The 19,838-nt window shown below is 40.8% G+C and overlaps 1 pseudogene across 1 annotated transcript; it reads right to left on the bottom strand.

Moving 5' to 3' along the window:
• Positions 1-337: 337 nt before the first annotated feature.
• Positions 338-972, bottom strand: LOC308287738 (transcription factor HES-5-like; annotated as a pseudogene). Its single transcript has 2 exons — positions 848-972; positions 338-732 (listed from the first exon to the last, which is right to left on the bottom strand). The product of its transcript is annotated as a transcription factor HES-5-like (transcript).
• Between the last annotated feature and the right edge of the window lie 18,866 nt (positions 973-19,838).

Here is a 19,838-nt window from a genome sequence, read left to right as displayed (position 1 = left end):
CCATATGATATGAAATGCAAACTGTAAAACGTAATTGACATTAAGCACTTCCAGTTCAACTTGAACTTCAACAATCAAGTAATAAATGTCACAATATCAAGACAGCATGAATCCAGCAAACAATCTGCTATGCCTTTGCATTAAAGACACAGTGATGAATATTTTCATTTTCACTGAAATTGTCATTTTCCTATCAAATTAGTTTAAACATTAAACATTAAAGCTATCATAAATCTGTCTGTAAATACAGAGAAGCTATACATTCCGTAATGAATGATACAGTTCTTTAACAGTCTTGGACCAATATGGTCAGGTAGGAGTTCCAGTCTGTAGTTTACTACCAGGGCCTCCAGAGGGGGATGTTGACTGGACTCTTCTCTTTGGTGATGCTGGACTGAACTGGAGACCTCAGCTGAGGTAAACAAGTCTCCTTCATGTTCTTGTCAGAGGATGACTGCAGGTTCTGGAAGTGGTCCAGCAGTCTTCTCTGGGACTGTATCTTCACCTCATCCTTGGACAGGAAGTGCACCACCTCTTGGACACACCTGGAGTATCCCTGATTGACAGGTGCTGAGTTGACAGGTTGATACTGCTGCAGTCGTGTCAGGAAGCAAACTGTCATCTCCAGGATGTCTGCTGTTTGAGGATCTCTGGACCCAGGAGAGACTTGAGCTGCTCAATGCTGCTGTTGATTCGCTCTCTGCGCAACTTCTCCACCAATGGTTTTCTTATCTGCAGAAAGAAGAAAGACGTCATTAATAAACCTATTCTGAAGAACAACATTCATTTGAAAAAGTACAACCAATTACAATATTTAAGAGTTCATAAAGTTGAATCTTCAATTTACCTTGTGGTTCAGAGTCAGGAGCTCCTTAGAAGAGGTGAATGGTGAAGTGATTGTAGGAGCCATGGCTGATCTCTGTGCTGTAGTAGAGGTCTCTGTGGAGAGAATCTGATCTCTGCTGGCTTCATCCCTCCTATTTATAGTCCCCAATCTACATATGAATGTGTGGGTCTGGGTCTGGTCAGACTTTCTCACAGTCTCAGCCAATCAGAGAACCAGGATGGACAATGAGGAGTGTGGCGCTGCCACATGCTCAGTGCTCTTACAGCTGGGGGAAAATGGTTAGATCTCAGGGGAACAGGTGGAGGACGGGAGAAAGACTTTGTGTGAATCTGGGAACGTGGTGACCCTGTAAAGAGAGCAGATCTGCTGCCTTTTTGAGCCCTCCCAGACTAATGCGATATTTTATAAGATCCGGGAATGAAGCGAGATCGTAGGTTGGTGCTCATTTCAAATGACAGCAATCCTCTTTCTTGAAATCGGGGCCGACATATCCCGCTGTGCAAGTGAAATATCTGATACCTTTTCAATCGAGCCAGATATCCTGGATTGAGCAGGCACAATATGTACTCACATTCCACCATCGTGCATGTCCAATATGTCCCCGTTCGAAAAGTGAACCTTTTTCATTTAACATCCATCTTCGAGTGTTCGTTGCCCAGCCAAAAAAGCAGAGATACAAGCTAACAATGCACTGTGCCATGGCCGCGTCTACAGCTAACAGATCTGTTATTTTGGGAACATAACCATGACGGACATTTTGATAACCAAATAATCCTGTGTGCACTGTAACATTACGTGGGCAATTATGTACCTTTTTGAACAATAAGTTGCGTGGTGCAGACAGACAGACAGACAGACAGACAGACAGACAGACAGGCAGACTTTCACCGCCTGTCCAACAAGTTCAGTAGTTTATTTTGGTCAATATTTGAGGTTTTACAATACATTCACTTATTTTTTACATGAATTTCCCATAATTTGACCAAAAAGTATAGGATGAATATGATTATTTTGGGGGGTCGCGGCCTGAAAAGGTTTAGGACCACTGGCGTAGGTAACTTAAGTACTTTTACTTTTTACTCAAAGAGTAGTTTTTAAATAGACTACTTTTACTATACTTTTGAGTAATTTCCTGGACTAGTACTTTTACTTGTACTTTATGTATTTCACTCAAGTAACAAGACTCTTACTTTGAGTAGGATTTTTCAGTACTCTTTCCACCTCTAATCATCACCCACTGCTACTTATATCACAAACAAAACTATGGATAAAAGATGTCATGACACCATCTTTCTTAAATGGGCCATTGATATTTTCCAAACATCTGGGTCTATGCTCAGTAACCTACATTTTCTACTCTTTGCGTGTGCAGTTTGCCTGTAGTGGGCATTGCTTGATGTCCTAGTGTTCTGGGGGGCTTGGTGTCCTAGAGTCTCCCATAATAGAAGGGTCACATGTTCAATCCCCACTGCCTTGGAGCAAAACAAATGCCCTAAAAGCTCACTCAATGTAAGTCACTCTGAGTAGTTACAGGTCAGTCAAGGGCATATAGTGCAAAAACTGCAATCCCAAATGTTCTCACTGACACGTGTGTCCACAGGACAAATGAATACACAGCGAGATTCAGAGCGTTAGTTCACCCCTTTCGGGTCCATTTGTATACGCAACCTACAACATACAGTATACAAATGGCATGGCATTAGAGATCTTAGAGAAGGCAGCATTATTATTATTATTAATATAAAAAAGTAATCTGTCAAATAGTTTAAATCAGCATCACAAAACAACGCAAATTAAAATATAACGTTTAATTGACATCTGAGAAATCTTTATATATTTTTATCAAATGAGTCAGTTTGAACAGGCTTACATGCTCCTGCTGTCAGTCAAAAGGCCTTCATAAACTCAACCTAATCTAATCTGGAAGTCCTTGTTGGAGGGCACCTTCACCCTGTGTGCTGTTGGCATGGCTCATGCCACCAACCACTACCGCTACTGTTGTAGTCGAGTCCACCTAAATCGAGTCAAAGTCAAGACCAAGTCCGAGTCAAGGCCGAGTGCGGGAGGAGGTCAAGTCAGAGTCAAGACCAAGACCAACAGGGGTTGAGACCAAGTCAAGACCGAGACCAAATAATTAATAAATAAATAAATACATAGAAAACTAAGGGTTTTCTTACTAAACCATTTACACACATCATCTAGTAATTCAACAATGAAAAGCACCAGATAGCTCTCTTATAATGTGCATGGGCTCCTCATAATATGGGTATACAATCATTTCATTTCGTGTTTCTCCGTCCGCGTCATCAGCGCCCTCACCCTAGGTGGGGTTGGCGATAGGGCCTTTCTGTGTGGAGTTTACATGTTCTCTCTGTGTCTCCTAGGGTTGATACCCTCACAAAAACATGCAGTAATCCTGGTCTCAATAATGCCTCCCCCTGGCCAGCCGGGGCGCCTGATGGAGGGGAAAGGAACTGGTTGGAATAACGTGTTCCTTCCACGTGCTACATCCATCCCAGAAAAATCCCCCCTGTCAGGTGAAAAGAAACTACTTGGACTACCCATGCATTGAAGAAAGCATGAGGTTTGTCCGTTGTCTCCCCAGGCGCGGCAGAGGGAGAGCAGAGCCCAGGATTACATAGACAATTGGCACTGGGTGAAAATGGGTTACAAATCGTGGGATAAAAAAAATATAAAAAAAATATGTATATATATATATATTTCATTGCATTGTTTTGACTCTTGACTCGAGTGGACTCGTGGGGGAAGAGTCCCGAGTCTCTTAGTCCAAGACAGAGTCGAGACCGAGTCAATGAAAATTTTGACTCAAGACCTGACTCGAGACGAGTCATTGACTCGAGTACTACAACACTACTTACAGCGGTGCCCAGCTGGTAGTAGGCCTACACCACGGCCAGGTCGTCCTCCAGTTGATGGACCTCTGAGTCGTTCATGAGGCCCTGCCCCGCTATGCCCAGCTCCTGGTCAATGTGGTCCAAGTTCTTCTTCACCAGCTCTGTGTCCTCGGCCGTGGCAGTGCCTCCCATGTGAGAGCAGATCCCCTCAACCAGGTACTTCAACGGAAAAAGAAAAATAAAGTTTATTATCACTCTATTCCAGTGGTTCTCAACCTGTGGGTCGGGACCCGCAAATAATTTTGAGGGGTCCCCAGATGATTAACTTAATGCGCAACGTTGTTTTCTCACTCAACAGTAAACAAACCAAAATCAAGTTTAAGTGTATAGAGGGTATCTCCACATTTCTAAAGTGATAATTTAAGGACTTTCTAATACCTCTAAAATGACAAATTAAACAATGGCCAAATTGTCAAATATTAGAGGTACAAATTGTGAAAATAGCCGATCTATGCTCGCAATGCCTTGTTCACAATAGAACCGTGTTATACAAAATGTAACTCTTAGTGCACATAGGGTTAGGGGTCCCAGTTAAAATGTGATTATTTTGGGGGTCGCGGCCTGAAAAGATTGAGAAACACTGCTCTATTCTACTACATTAACGTTATGTTTAACTTTACGGCATTTAGTTTACACTTTTACTTGTTTACAGTGTTTTCTTTGTGGTATAGTTTACAGTAACATTGCAATTTCATTTGATTGCACTCTTTTCTTTTTCTAACAATAACTTTCTAGTTTTATGTTGTCATATCTTCACAAGTTCTAAGTTTGTCCTGCCCAAGTCAATAACCTTGTTGCCCTTGTAGACAGGCTTAGAGTCCTGTGGTGAAACAGGCAAATTCTAAAATAATGAAGTTCTTTAAAGTTATACCATGTAACTTTTTTTATAAAACAAATCTTAAAATTGTCCTAACTGTTAAATCGCTAAAGTTTTAGAACACCCACTCCGTTATTTTCAGCTTCTAAAGCCTTCTCTTTATATGTTTTCTATGATCCTGACTGGGCCCCGGTTTTCGCGGCAAAATTACGTCATCACACTACCGGCCAATCACAGCGAGGGTTATACACTGCCGGCCAATCACAGCGCATCTTGGAGTGGGGTCGCTAGGGCGGCCATATTTGTAGTCTAGGGGCTTTTAAGCCGTGACATCATTTTGTAGGCAGGGGAGAATCTGCCCCCAGAGCATTTTCTGTCCCTCGCTATTTTCAACAGATCCGAGACAAAAATAACGACTAAAGTATAATTCTAACACTTTCCTTTCAACAACAAAGAGAAGAAAAATGTGTAAATAGTAAAAATAGTAAAAAGATTCACGGAAACTGGGGGCAGAAATGCTCCTCTGCCTACAAAATGATGTCATACTTAACAGCCCCTATCTCGGGTGCACGGTGAAGCATGGGTGAAGGAGTGTATCTCCGGAATGGCTGAACGCACAGGAACCAGGGACCCCTCAAAAGATAGATCTCGGCGAGGTGGAGGCAGACGCGAACCGAAAAACGTCCGAAAGACGCGGACGTGACCGAGGTTTGCTATAGAGCTACTGACCACAAGTTGAGCAACTTACACAGTATAGCTTTAAAGTATCTATTCACTATATAATTCAGAATGCATAACCTAGACATTTCTATTTTTGTTCATTTAACACATGGGTGACTAACAGGTCATTTTGGCCGATTTTGAGATTGCAAAGTGCAAAACTCTCCCCGTGAAGGTCTCAGAAATTTCCCCTTCCATGACTTTTCCTAAATACTCAAGATATATGTTCTCGTTTTTTTTCCCCTTCTGAAACATTTCCTAAGTATGAAATAATATACATTTATACCACTCTGACTGCATTTATAGGTCAAATTGACAGGTAAATTCTTTAAAAAAAAATTGCCCAGGAGAGCAACCTCTTCCCCTGCTGCCAGCCAGCGGGGGTTCTATTGTCAATAGAATAACAGACAATAGAACCCCCGCTGGCAGCAGGGGAGGAGGTGTTCTCCTGGGCAAAAAGGGAGAGAATTTACCTGTCAATTTGACCTATAAATGCAGTCAGAGTGGTAGTTTTTTTATTTTCAGTCACCCGAGTGTAAAAAAAAATGTATATGTAAAACTAATGATATTAAAGCCGGACTTGGATGCTGGTGTCACACATCTACTGTACAAGCTCACTAAAAACACCCATTATTTTTTCTGGTGACTCATATTACCCTCCTAATACGTGAGCAGGCCGTGTTTTCTCGATAACTTCTTTCATTTCTTTTTAATAATTATTTGGGAAAATGGAAAAAATGAAATACATAACATAATTATTAAAAATAAATGAAAAAAGTTATTGAAAAAACACGGCCTGCTCTCATAAAAGCCTGATTAGACGATAAGATTACCAAAAGTTTTTTTGAAAGTGCCCTTTAATAGGCTTAGCTATATAGTTACAAATAACATGATGACTGTGAAAAACTAGTCAACTGTTCCACCTCACCAGTCTGTGAACTTCGCACTTTTGTAGTTGCAGTAGTCCATATTTAAACCATATTAAAACATCCAATGCAACGTTGATTGTAGACAGTCTTGATGAATTGTAGGACCACAATGGAAACAAGACCCTAGGGCTTTTTGAGTTATCCTTTTAGAAGCATTGTAAAACCGTACCGCTGTAGGCTACAGTAAAAATCTGTTTGTTGTCTTTATATGAGATACTTCAATGGTTTCCTATGGAAATAAGCGTAGTCTTTTCTAGGATATCCTTTTAGTAGACCTTGTACCAGTGTGAGCAGTGAGTGAACTGTACCGTCATGAAACTGTACCCTTTCCTGCTATGCAATCAATCAGTGTCTCTTGCAATTCGCCTCCAATATGCTAGGTGGCAGCACAACAAAGTCAACCAAAGGCATACGAATTGTTTCCGCTAAAGCCACAGCAGACCTACAAGCCCTCAACGCCACGCATTCCTGTTAAGTTGTGGGCTTGTAGGTCTGACATTTTGGCGCATTCGGGATGACCCGGAGGTATTAAATCCTAGGCGGCGCCTCATTCGAATATCTCCCCAGACAGACAGATGCAGCAGCAGGAGTGAACATCGAACAGTTAGTTAACATTTTACTGTAATTGTTGGACGCATAAATAAAATGGACCCCACGTCCTGCTTCTTTGCTAAGCTCAGGAAGGTTGCGGTCAACCTGGAGACTCAGACTGCAGAGCTTCAGAAGGATTATGACACCCGCAACGAGCACGACGACCACGGTAAACAAACAACAACAACAACATGACCAATGGAACACTGTTTGTTTGATTCTGTGCTTGATAGGCAGCGCCACAAATCACGTTCAAACCAGAATCCCAGATTTGACTATAAAAAGTCAGGAGTGCAAATCCCTAGCCTCCTTTTTAAAATCGGTCTGAAAAGTCACCAGACGGCTGCTACTCGAAACTTGTAATGGACTAAGGCCATACTGACCTCCCCTTTTCCACTCCAAATATCTTCTTTTTAATTGTATTTCCCTTTATGTTATTTGTATTTATTTTTTCTTTATGACTGCGTTTTCCCCTTTTGTTATTGATGATATCCTCTATGCAAAGTGCTGTGTTCTATCCGTCTGTTTTTCAATGTTATGAGATGCATAAAGTGGTTCCTGTCCTGTGTAAATAAGCTGAAAAGCTTACTAGGATCTCCTTTAGTTGACCTTGTACCAGTGATTTGTACTGAAACTGTACGTTTTCCCCTATTCAACCTTCTAATGGCCAAATGAATAAGTAACTCAACATGTGTTGTTTGTTTATTCCCCCAGAAAAGACAGAGAGAGCCAAGCGGGCGTGTTATGAGCTGAGCTCTGAAGTCAAGGAATTTAAGGTTTGTAATTTCTCATACAAGTCATATTAAACCATTATAGGGTGTTTTCTCCCTACAATAACAGGGTATCCCTCTCCCACCAACTCCAGCTCAGAACTCCGATAGGTATAAACAAATGAAATTGTAAGCGATGACACAAATAAATGGGCAATCGTTTCGCATCGTTATTAGCCAGATGTCTGATCGCGCCCTTTGCATGCGCTGTGCATATAGGTGTCTGTGGGAAATGACAGGGAAGTGATCCAAACGGCATGACTAAAATAGCTGCTATTCTATAAATTGCATTATATATATATATATATATATATATATATATATATATATATATATATATATATATATATATATATATATATATGCATCGATTTATTATCATCCATTCTGGGGATATCTCTCCATCTATCAGGCTCCATAAAGGCACATACTATTATGACCAAATAAATGATAACCCATTAACACAATGAGCAAACAATATATAATGAGTTAAATCATGATTTAATAGGCATAATTACAATATTAAGCAAAATAATCTGACTGGCCTACCTTTAGTACTGCTTCAAGAAACGGACTTTAGCCAGTTGAACTCTAGCAACCCTATTATATGGGCAAACGACCCTGTTGTATGGGCAAACGGTGTGAACTTTCCTGTTAATTGTCGCCTCTTTTGAAACGCAACAACCACATAGCGATGCAGTGTATAGTAACTTGTAAATGGTAAATTGGAACGATACAAACACGTGTAAAGTAACAGCAAAGGTGATGAGACCACAACCTCCCCTGGTCAATGATGCGTATGCCCAGAGGCCAATGAACTCACTCTTCTGAGCCAGAATGCAGAAAAACCACTGAATGTTGAAAGTTCCCTTTGTCATATGACCTTTAAGTGGTTAATTCAAGTATGAACAAGAATTGCATTACAGTGATTTAGCCACAGTGCCCTGATCACATGATTTCATACAGTCTCGGGTGCAAACTGACCTGCAGCAACAGAGGCAGCGGATGATGGAGGTGGACCGCTTCCTTGATGCCTGCATGGTGATGAAACGTAAAGTTGGTGAAGACATGGACACCATTGTAAAGCACTGTGAGAAGTACGGCTACAGGGCTCCCCAAAGTAAGTAAAGGAATGTTGCCTAGTTGGTTGGATTTCTTAAGAGCAGTGGTTTCCAAACGCAAAATTATGTTTGCCCCGGGATCCAAACTAGTGAAAACGGCAGATCTACAAGCTCACAAGGTGACGCTTTGCGCAGCGTTGTAAGCTTGTAGATCGTCTATTTTCACTACTACTTAAACATTTGGAAGTATGGAACATTTGCAGTATGGAACCAAGAATTAGACGGACAGTCATTTTTACTGCGAAACCTTTGTCATAGTGTGAGCCGTTTTACTGTAGGGAAGGAGTCAACTGTATTGTGTGTGTAATTTGTAGAAGCCAGTGATCAGAATTCAGGCGCTACAAATAAAGGAATGCAGAAGGAGGATGAGGAAGCAGGACAAGGAGCTGCAGATGCACAGAACGTTGGAGAGGACCCATCCTCCCCGGAGCCTCAGCCTGCAACCTCCACGGCAGACCTCAAGCGCACCCCTCAGTTCTCTGACTTCGGCCTGTCGGAGGCCAACCTGAGGAGGATGGCTGAAGCTGTAGACCACTCAGTCGACATGGAGCTTGGTGGAACGGACCGGGGCGGAGCTGCTGCCGCCGCCTGCTCCCTGGGGTATTTACGCACCCCTCAGTTTTCCGACTATGGCCTCTCCGAGGTGGACCTCAGGAAGAGACTTCTAGGGCCTGACGTCACCGCCCCGTTACCATACTCTCCACCCTCCCTGTACATGACCAGTGCCACGCCCAAGACGCCCAAGTGCACGCTGCGCATGGACGACGAGCTGCACACCCCCCAGGCACACTACTTCGGCGTGTCTGAACATAGCATGTGTCTGAACAATGACTTCACCATGGATCTGCAGCGGAAAGGGGTTGAGCTTCAGGCTGCTCAGAGGTAAGCTTGTTATCAGTGGAAAAAATCTATGAAAAGGTGACCCCTGCCATATCTCCACTGAAATTAAATGACTAAATGTATAACTTTAAACATGCATGTCATGATGACTTGTAAATGTCAATGATGATAAAGACATGTTTTAAAAATGCATCACTAAATACATTTTAAGCCAAGTTTACATTTCTTTATCCTTTATGCAGTAAAATAAACTCAGTGGAAAACATAAGGATGGTTGTTTTTGCTTCCCTTACTTTGTCACTTCACGGAACCTCTTTCCTTGTATATTTCTCATACTTTCTGAAAGGGACATTACTAGGGCAAATTGATTCTTTGATGCATGTGAATGCTTTTTTTCAGTGTTATAATATTGTTTTGCAAAATTATGTTAAATGAGTTCTTCGTCATGTGCAGATCAACAGTTTCTGATCTCCACCATGGGACTGATGGCTCGGCTACACCTGGTATGACATTGACTTACATTGAGATTTACATTTTTATTCTGTCTTTATTTGGATCCCCATTTGCTGCCACCAAAGTAGCAGCTGCTCTTCGTCGGGTCGACATCTTTTTCTGTACATCTTCATTTTAGACTTGACCCCTTTGAAGATTATTTTTTGGGGGCTTTTATGCCTTTATTTGATAGGACAGTAGACTGACAGGAAATGGGGGGGAGAGATGGGGAGTGACATGCGACAAAGGTCGTCCGGATCGGGAATCGAACCGGCGCCGCCGGCAGGCATCAATGCCTGTGTGGTATGCGCCTAGGCCAGCGGGCGCTCACAGCAGCCATTTTGACAGGTAAACATGGCTGAATGTTGCTGTGAAGAGGGTCTATTAAACGGTACGGTTTCAATGCCTTGCTCAAAAAGCACAAGTTCTCAGGACCTAGCTTAAAGCTGCTGTAACCTTTGCCTTATGGGATCAGTGACTGACTCCTTTCCCCACTGGACCGGCTGTCTCCAAAATCCCAACCGTTTTAATTTATAATTCTGTTAAGCATCTGATTTCAATTTAAGATTATAGAGTGTACTTGGCTCTGATTGCAATTAATTATTCGGTGTACTAGAATTTATATTCACTTAATGTGCCTATTTTTGGTGTATTTCGTCTATTATGAACATTTGTCTCCATGGCGTCCATGCAAACTAGGGCTGTACAGGGCTTACACATGAGTATAATTTATATATTTTTCCTCAATTATGAATTGATTGTCCAGCCTCTTGTATAGATACGTATACCACTGGCATCAGTCATGTGTCATTTTGTGCCCAATGTACTAGATGGTGTACAACATGTATATTGTATCATGAGACACTTATGCAAACTAATGCATATTTACCATTTGGGACAGGCAGTGTTGAACATGTTTTTGGTTTCTTTTTTCCTTTTTCTTTTGGTTCTCTCCCATAGATGGAATGTTTCCATCTCCTAACCGATCCAAAAGGGTGTATGGACGCACCTCTTCACCTACACCGGAGGAGACTCCTTTCCTAAAGAAGCAGCCCCAGAGCAGCATGCCCCTGAAGTCTCCTGAGGTCCCCCAGTTTGAATCGGCCTACCTCAACAGAGCGCTCGGCCGCAAAATGGTATGAATGATCATTTCAATGGATTTATTTGTACTAGTCCTTTCCTTGCCCGTTGTTGTGGTGTGTACTGAGGTGAAAGTATCGGCTCGTAGGATTTAAGACGCATCAGTGATGTCAGTCATCTCCAAATTTGCGCACCGTTTCAGCATGCGGCTGTTAACCATGGCGGTGGTATCAGTGTCAGTGATGCAAGTCATCTCAAAATGTGGGCACTCATCAGTGATGTCAGTCATCACAAATCTTGGGCACGGTTTCAGCATGCATAACAGACATTCGGTCGTTTATTATGTAGGATGGAGCTTTTCCAAACAAGGTTACAAAGTGCTTTACAGAAGTAACAGAACAATGATGACCATAAGAAGTAAAGCGAGTGCATGTGTCTTGCTTGCCCACTGGTTGTCAATGTCTGGTTTGGGGACCACCAGGAGTCCAAGTAGGCCCTTCCAGGTCTGAAACTCTGGAGTGTACAACCGTTTGGTTCTGTTTACACGCTCTGTTCAATTAACACTTGAGGATTTCAGTGTGGATAGTGGTCCCAGAGCAACACCAAATTGTATCAAATGCGAATCCCTTAAGCTGCCCCGAGAACAGCATTAAGAAAGTGAACATTGTTGCATCTATATAACTGTAGAAGGCTTTATGCTTCCCTGAGAGCAGCATTGACAAGTGCCCTCAGAGCAGCAATTCAACATTGGTTTATGTAATATCATTTAAGCTGCCCTGAGAGCAGCATTATGAAATTGCCCTCAGAGCAGCATATTAACGTTGTTGTATGTACATCATTTAAGCTGCCTCCAGAGCAGTACATTAACATTGTTACATCCATATACCAGTAGAAGGCTTTAACTAAACTATACTGGATCTACACTGTAAAAGCCTTTTTGTTTGAATGACCATTGTGTGTGTGCTTTGGTTCCCAGGGTGAAAAACATAAGGGGGCCACCAGCGTCCCAGCAGATGGACCGCTTAAACTGGATCTTACCACGCCTGCCAACGGCACAAATCCCGGCCAGGAGCGCTATGAGTACAACGTTCCAGAAATGATACTTGACGACGTCATCCATACGCCCGAGACGCCAGTTCTCGACGTGGATTTGTGGCACAGTCGACAGCCTGCAGGAAGTGTAAGAACGCATCACATCCTGTCGTGACCCCTGTGAGCTTGTACATCTGCAGATTCTGCACTCAGCAAGTAGAAGTCGAGCCACTATTGTGATTTTGTTCATTTGTCTTTCTTCCTCTCGTCCTTCTCCCTCGGTCTTTCCTGTGGTCCCTGTAGAGGGCTGTTGGAACTGGGCACACAGAGCTGCTGGAGCCCAGTGTTCCCAGTCTGAAGTTGGACGATCCCATGAAGAGCCCCAAGATGCCAGACCTCAGCTCTGAAACACTGACCAACTTTCAAGTGAGTCTGCCATTCGGCCACATAATTTTCTTTTTATTATTTTTTTGCAATTCTTTATTTTGGAAAAAAGTGTGTATATCCTACCACAAAATGTCAGCAATATATCCATGTGACAATGAACATTAGTGGAGGATACAGAATAAAACTCTTCCTTTTTTTTACAATCAAATTGTAGTAAATAAAGTGAATTCACACATGAAAACATAAAAAGGAAATAAAATAAGAACTATGTACATTGAGGACAGGGAAGCTGACATGAAAATAAATATCGGTAAAACCAAAGAGAACCTAGTGGCTTTCCACCAACTTTATGTTAGAGGGAGGGAAAATCGCATACAAAAGGCTGATTGAAGGTAAATGAAAATAAGAAAATAAAAATAAATACAAGCTAAAGTCTGAAGAGAGTCTCACCATCTTATCGCACTAAAGCCTGACCCAGTCCGAATTGCATAAGTAGCCCAATCCGACCATAGTTTTGGCAATTTTTCCATTTGCAGGCGGAGTGAGAAGGTAATTTTCTCCATTATATATACAGTATATGTCATTTACTATATCTGCCCAGTCCTCCATTTTAAGAGTGTCAGAGTAACCAGTGTCTGGTGATGTTTTTTTTTTCTTTTGCAAGCAATTAGCAAAATATGGAACAAGTAGGTATTAAAATGACCATTGTGGAAGTCAGTTTTCCCGAGGATGAAGATGTCAAATTGAAACTGTATTTTCACCTTGAGCACATCCTCCAGTGCCTTGTGTATTTCTGTCCAAAAAGGTCTTATTACCGGGCAGTCCCAGAATATATGCCAGTGGTTGGCGTTTTAGTTGCCACAAACACATTAAAGATGAATAATAATAATTCATTCAAAATTCTAATTAATTTATTACATTTTTCTCAGCTGCCGATTAGCTTGCAAAATAAATACCTTTTTCTGACTGCAAACATTTGATTAAAGAATAGCTACACATTTGTCAGGCTAAAGGATAACGGTACTCTTCAAAAATATATTTTAAAAATAAATATTCAAGCCATATTTGTTCTTGTTCTATACATTTAAGCAATTAGTTGCCGATTACTAAATTAGTTGGCAACTAATCTCTCGAGACAGCCTCAGACCGATGGGTGTCACCCTTTCTTTGACGATGGGTTCCCAGATTGGTTGGCAACTAATTAATAATTGATTCGATTACGATTAATCGTTGCAGCCCTAATTTCATGTCATCGTGAACCTTGGTGATTCATTCTCTTTAAGTTGCTCTATGTAACTTTGCTGTGCCCGGATTTGAACCACAGTCTCCTCCTGTGCATGTGTGTTGCAAACATTGCACCTTTCTTTTTATATAGAGTACATAGTCTGCCTTTGCAAATGATTTGTGAAAATTCTTCGGTGACAATGTGCAGAGTTCAGTAGCTTAACTTAGCAAGACTTTACAGTGGCCTTGTTCCAATATAGTTGCCTGCTTAAGGTGCATATTAACCTATAAATGAGTACAGGGTGTATGCAAGAAAACCACTATTTTGTTTAAATGTATTCATGATTTAATCACGTTGGGAGTAATGCAAATATGAAGGAGAAGAAAAGGCTGCACTCTCGTAGCCGCGATGCAATATTTATTAGAATTGTAATTTGGAAGAGAAAGCCAATGTTTCGACCTTTACCGGTTCCCCTGAAGACCTGTAAAGGTCGAAACGTTGGGATTCTCTTCTGTAAATAGATATTGCATCGTGGGTATGAGAGTGCAGGCTTTTTTTCTCCTTCATGTATATCATCGCCAAGGTCGGCAGCACCTCACCTACATTGGTGTGCGCCCTCAGTACCGTACTTTGTTTGGGAGAAATGCAAAGAAATGTTCCAATTGCCTGAATTTCATGGGAGTTGTAAGTGAAATGCAATGGCTTTCGTCAGATAGGCATTGCCCAGATAAGAAATTACGGAAGCTATGGATATCATTCTTTTTTATTGTTCTGTATTCCTTTTTGTCACGCCTTTTTATACCTCAGCATCTGCTGGAACGATCCAAAACTGCAGTAGTGTTGCCAAACCACAGACCTTCAGGAAAGGAAAACAGGTAAACTGATAAATGGTGCATTTATATAGCGCTTTTATCCAAAGCGCTTTACATAGATTGTGCATTACATTCACCCATTCACGCACACATTCATACACCGGTGGCGGAGGAAACCATGCAAGGCACCAACCTACTCACCGGGAGCAATTAGGGGTTCAGAGTCTTGACCAAGGACTCTTCGACATTAACTCAGGGGGAGCCCGGATTCGAACTGGGAACCCTTCGTGCTCTAATAACGGTTTCTCTACCCCTGAGCTATGCCGCCCCTCAAACTGATCAAACGTTTTAGTTAACCCTGCCAGGGTTAACTAAATTAACTCTGGCAGATTTCTTAAAAATTGTCATATACAGTATAGTATTGCTTAACCCTTAAGTTCTGTTCAGATTCACTTCACCTTCGTTGACAAAGTCAATGTATGATGATGATTTATTAAGTTAAAATTTATATTAGTATTTTTTTTTATTTTTTTTAAACCAAATATCCCCTGGGTCAAAATGACCCGCAAACAGCATTAGAGGGTAAAAAGAAATTAGGGGGGTGTAGCATGGGTGTAGTGCAAAAATATTTTCTTTACATGTGAAGAATCACTGAAGAATCTTTAAGGCCAGTGAGTTTCAGGTGGAAAAAATATAAACTTCTACCTTTTTCTTTCAAATGAAAATGTAAAACGGGTCAAAATGACCCGAACAGAACTTAAAGGGGCACTCCACCACTTTTCAACCTATGTTCATATAATTGGTCCTCACTCAAAAATAGCTTTTTTCTTTTTTTCTTTTTTTTTTCTTTTTTTTTTCTCAGAGGAGGGCTGTGGGCAGGTCAGAAACCCATCGTCTTGTGACATCATCGATTGCCAATCCAGCTTATAGAAACTGCAGGCTTTCTATTCCTGAAAAGTTGCAATTTTAAAGTGGAAGCCATTGTTCTCGCGATAATAAAAATCAAAATATTATTTTCAAAAATATTGATTAATTTTTCTTTTTTGGAAAATGATGATGTCACAAGAAATATTATTTTCAAAAATATTGATTAATTTTTCTTTTTTGGAAAATGATGATGTCACAAGACGATGTATTCTGAACTTCCCACAGCTCTCCTAGGAGACTTGGACTGAGTAGAAAAAAATTGTGATCTTTTATCATGAACATTAGTGAGGACCTATTATATGAAGACAGGTTGAAAAGTGGTGAACTACTCCTTTAATAAGGGTTAAACAGCGAATCTACAAGCTCACAAGACATTTCTTCATGACTAGGGATGCACCGATACATTATTATTATATATATTTTTTTTTTGATCCGATATATACATTTGGATATTTCCCTATACTTATCGATACCCGGTACAGTAGGCTAAATGGCAAGTATAAAAAAAATGCATCACCTTTCAATTAAAGCCGTTTAATTGTAGTATAGTTCAGTTCAAATAACAGTGCAGTCAGTGCAACTGAGTGCAATATGTGGGATATCGTTTATTTCATAAGTATATGCTAAAACGTTTGGTTATGGGCTTACAATTTTGTGATTATATTGCATAATATGTATAAGCCAGAGACTTTTATCCGTGACTTGGATCGGTGACGTCTTATCCGATATCCCAATATGACTTAAGTCATATCGGGAGCCGGCCCGATACAGATAAGATATCGGTGCATCCCTGTTCGTGACACACTTTGAGCTTGTAGATCAGCTATTTTCACTGTCTGTCATACGCCAGTGTATGAGTGGTTAATCCAATTGGAATAAGGGGTTTAACACAAATCGGGGCTGGTCTGGGTTCATTAAATGCATGTACAGTATGGAAAATGACTATTCTTTGTGGATACTGAAATTAAGGCCAGAACCAAAACTCTGCATCTAATTTCTATTCAGATCTTTGTGTCTTGCTTTGCTTTGTGAGGGCCAAATGTCCCCCCAAGTATTGTGGAATTTGAGAAATAGACTGGTTTGTGAGGAAAATGTTCCCGGTCCTTGTGATAAATTGTTGTTTTTATGGTTCCGAAATATTTTTAGAATTAGTTAGGAAAAATGGTCAGGTTGTGCTTATAATTAGAGGTTGGGTATTGCTGGTTTTGGTGTGCGACACCGGCTCACAACTAAGCACAACTCAGGATCTAGGGTCAGAGTTAAAAATGGCAAAAAGATTGTATTTATAAACGTACAGTGCTAAAAATGTTGTTGTCCTCACAACTAAGTATAGCAATACAAATGTGAGTGTTTGGGCTTGTCTGTAATGTTGTCAGTGAATTGTGACTTTGTCTTGTCATTCATGTGTTGTGTATCATGTCAGTGAATTGTGAGTTTTGTCTTGTCATTCATGTATTGTGTATTATGTGTTGTGATGTTGTGTCCTGATGACTGCTTGATGCAAAAAGAATTTCCGCAAGGACAAAATAAAGCATCTATCTATCTCTATCTCTAATATTGTTCCAGAACCAAGGTCATATCGGAGGTGACGCAGGTTGAGTTCCAGCGCCTGCCCAGCTACCTCCGTCAGATGCCTCTGTCCAGCCTCAACCAGGCCGTTCAAAAGCTCAACCAAGCTGCTGTGGACTCTCAACACGGTTAGTTGGAACTTGGTAGAGCATACAGGGGTTAACACTAAGGTGTCAGAGGCACTTGCCTGTTGGGCAATTACAGGTCATGTCCTACTTGCCCAAAGTTCATTCCCACTTGCCCGGAAAGTAAATAGTCCATTATAAAATTATAGGTAAAATTGCAATTATGGTTCAATTTAACATTTTCTACCTCAATTTTTATGGCAAATACCTACATACAGTAGCTAAGAATATGACTATGTAGCAACAGTTAAAACGGTGCTCTTCTTTTACATTCCACAGACCAGAAGACTAGAATAACGAGGTAAATCCTCAAATTAGGGGTGGATGTATCGGAGATATCTGCCTGCTGATGCGTCTAACTTCAATTTGTAACATCTAAATTCAATGAATGGGACAAAACTGGAAACGCTTCTGAGATTTAAATGACTGCATTGCAGAATCAATGCAAAGATTTCAGGGTGGTCCTATATATATATATATAGGGACGGTGTCAGGATTGGTTTTCAAAGCAGTTGCCATATGTTTAATTGTTAGCATATATATATATATATATATATATATATATATATATATATATATATATAATTCTTTTTTTTCCGTCTGCTGTCCAATAACCCATAACTCGCTTATCGGTTCAGGTCTGTAACTGAGAGTTACGCACCTGTGTCTTGCTGGTCTATTTGGATAATCTGTACACTATCAGGGTTATGGGGGTCCTTGAAATGTAAAAAAGGTTTGAGAGCCACTGATCTAGGAATGAATCGATTACATTAATAATAATGTGCAACTTCAAGTTATTGAAATCATAAGATAGTAAAGTTGGAGTATAAAACGGTCCTGCAATTCAGACTACCTCAATTTGTCTCCGCAAACATTCTAATGCTTAAATGTGTGCTCCGTCATATGATGGTGTGGCACGCCGAAAATGTGCCTACAAACTTACAACGCAAGTGATTCAGGCTTAAAACGGTTTCCCCTCCATGTGAATCTTCAGTCTGCGCTCGGCTTTAGGTGTCTTAACCTCTACACTATCCCTTTTAGTTTCCACAGACGGGACACCCTGTTCTCTGTAAGACAGAGACGGATTAGTTGGTGAGAGGGAGACACAGGGACAGTGGCTCCCTCCAGGGACACAAGTCATTTATCAAGGGAATGTTGTCTAAGGACAGATGCTCTTTTACAGCTACAGCTGGCTGCGCACACGTACAATTACACACATTTAGTGTAATGCCATTAAGTGAAGTGGCTTTTATCTAAAGCGGTTTGGTATGGCCGGGTCTCACTGCGAATAGAACCCCTAACCATGAGCATTCGTTCCAGGCTCTACTCTGTGACCCATAACCGGCCTGCCGTTTATTGTCCATTTGCATGGTTTCGTCCATTCCTCCATGCATACCGTGTGTAATTGTGGGCTCGCCTATAAGGCGAGCACACTTTAGATATTGTCATTATTTATTTATTCCTAGATCAAGTTCTCCTCAAAACTTCGGTTCCTTTCTACTCCTACATACTTAGTGAGAAAATGAAAATAAAAACATCAATGTGTTCAGTTTACAGTGGCGAAGTGTGCTATTATTTTTTATAGCAATCGGCCAAATGGTGGCGCTGTAGGAAGCCTTCGAAAGTGCGATCTTTGAACAGGTATAGCTCATGCTGTGTTATACGTACAGCCATGAAACCTGTATACACTTATGCGTCTCCTCATGCCGAACAACTTTTACCCTCTAACTTTTGACCTCTGACCTTTAGGTCTCCCACAATTCGGAATTATATGAAAAACAGTAAAAATCTATCTCCTCCTGGGATTTTCGCGTCAAGTGCACAAAACTTTTTTTCACATGAACTTTGAACCTATATCTACACAGGCTATGTGGTGAGAAGCTTGTACGTTAAATAATGATTTTTTAATAATTCAATCAATATTGCGGTTTTATGCAAATTATTCTTCGGCCTCTAAATCATACATGCAAAGTTACACGTTCATGGCATTTGGCAAAGATGTGGAGGGTTAGTCAAAGTATCACTGAAACCAATTTTATTCCAATCGGCCAAAGGGGGGCGCTATACGAAGCGTCTGAAAATTCAAACTTCAAACGGGCATAAGTCATGACTCGTTTCGTTTGAAGACATGCAACTTGTTACACTCGTGCTTTGACTCAAGCGGAAGACATCTGTGTCGTTGTTAAGTAAGCTCCGCCCTTCGATTTTCCGCCACTTTGAGCAGTTTGTAAAACGCGTAAACCCGCTTTTATTCTGGAATTTTCGCGTCACGTGCACAAAACTTTTTTTACGTGAACTTTGGACCGATATCTAAAGATCTGTCCGATCGGATTTCTTTAACATTGAAACATGCTTTTTTAAATAATTCAAACAATATTGCATTTTTATGCAAATTATTCTTCTGCCTCTAAAACATACAAGCAAAGTCAAATTTTCATGACAAAATAGTGTAGAGGGTTAGTTCAAATATCACTGAAACCAATCTTACCCCAAATGGCCAAAGGGGGGCGCTATATAATTTTGAGCAGTTTGTAAAACGCTTAAACCCGTTTTTATTCTAGGATTTTTTTTGCAATTTGCATGAAACATTCTACACGCAATCTAAGGACCTTTATCTAACATGCCTATGAAGTGCACAC

The sequence above is a fragment of the Nannobrachium achirus genome (genome assembly GCF_963921795.1).
Source record: "Nannobrachium achirus genome assembly, chromosome: 6".
NCBI lineage: Eukaryota > Metazoa > Chordata > Actinopteri > Myctophiformes > Myctophidae > Nannobrachium > Nannobrachium achirus.
Note: the sequence above shows the minus strand (reverse complement) of the source record. Positions and strands in the feature narration are given on the sequence as shown.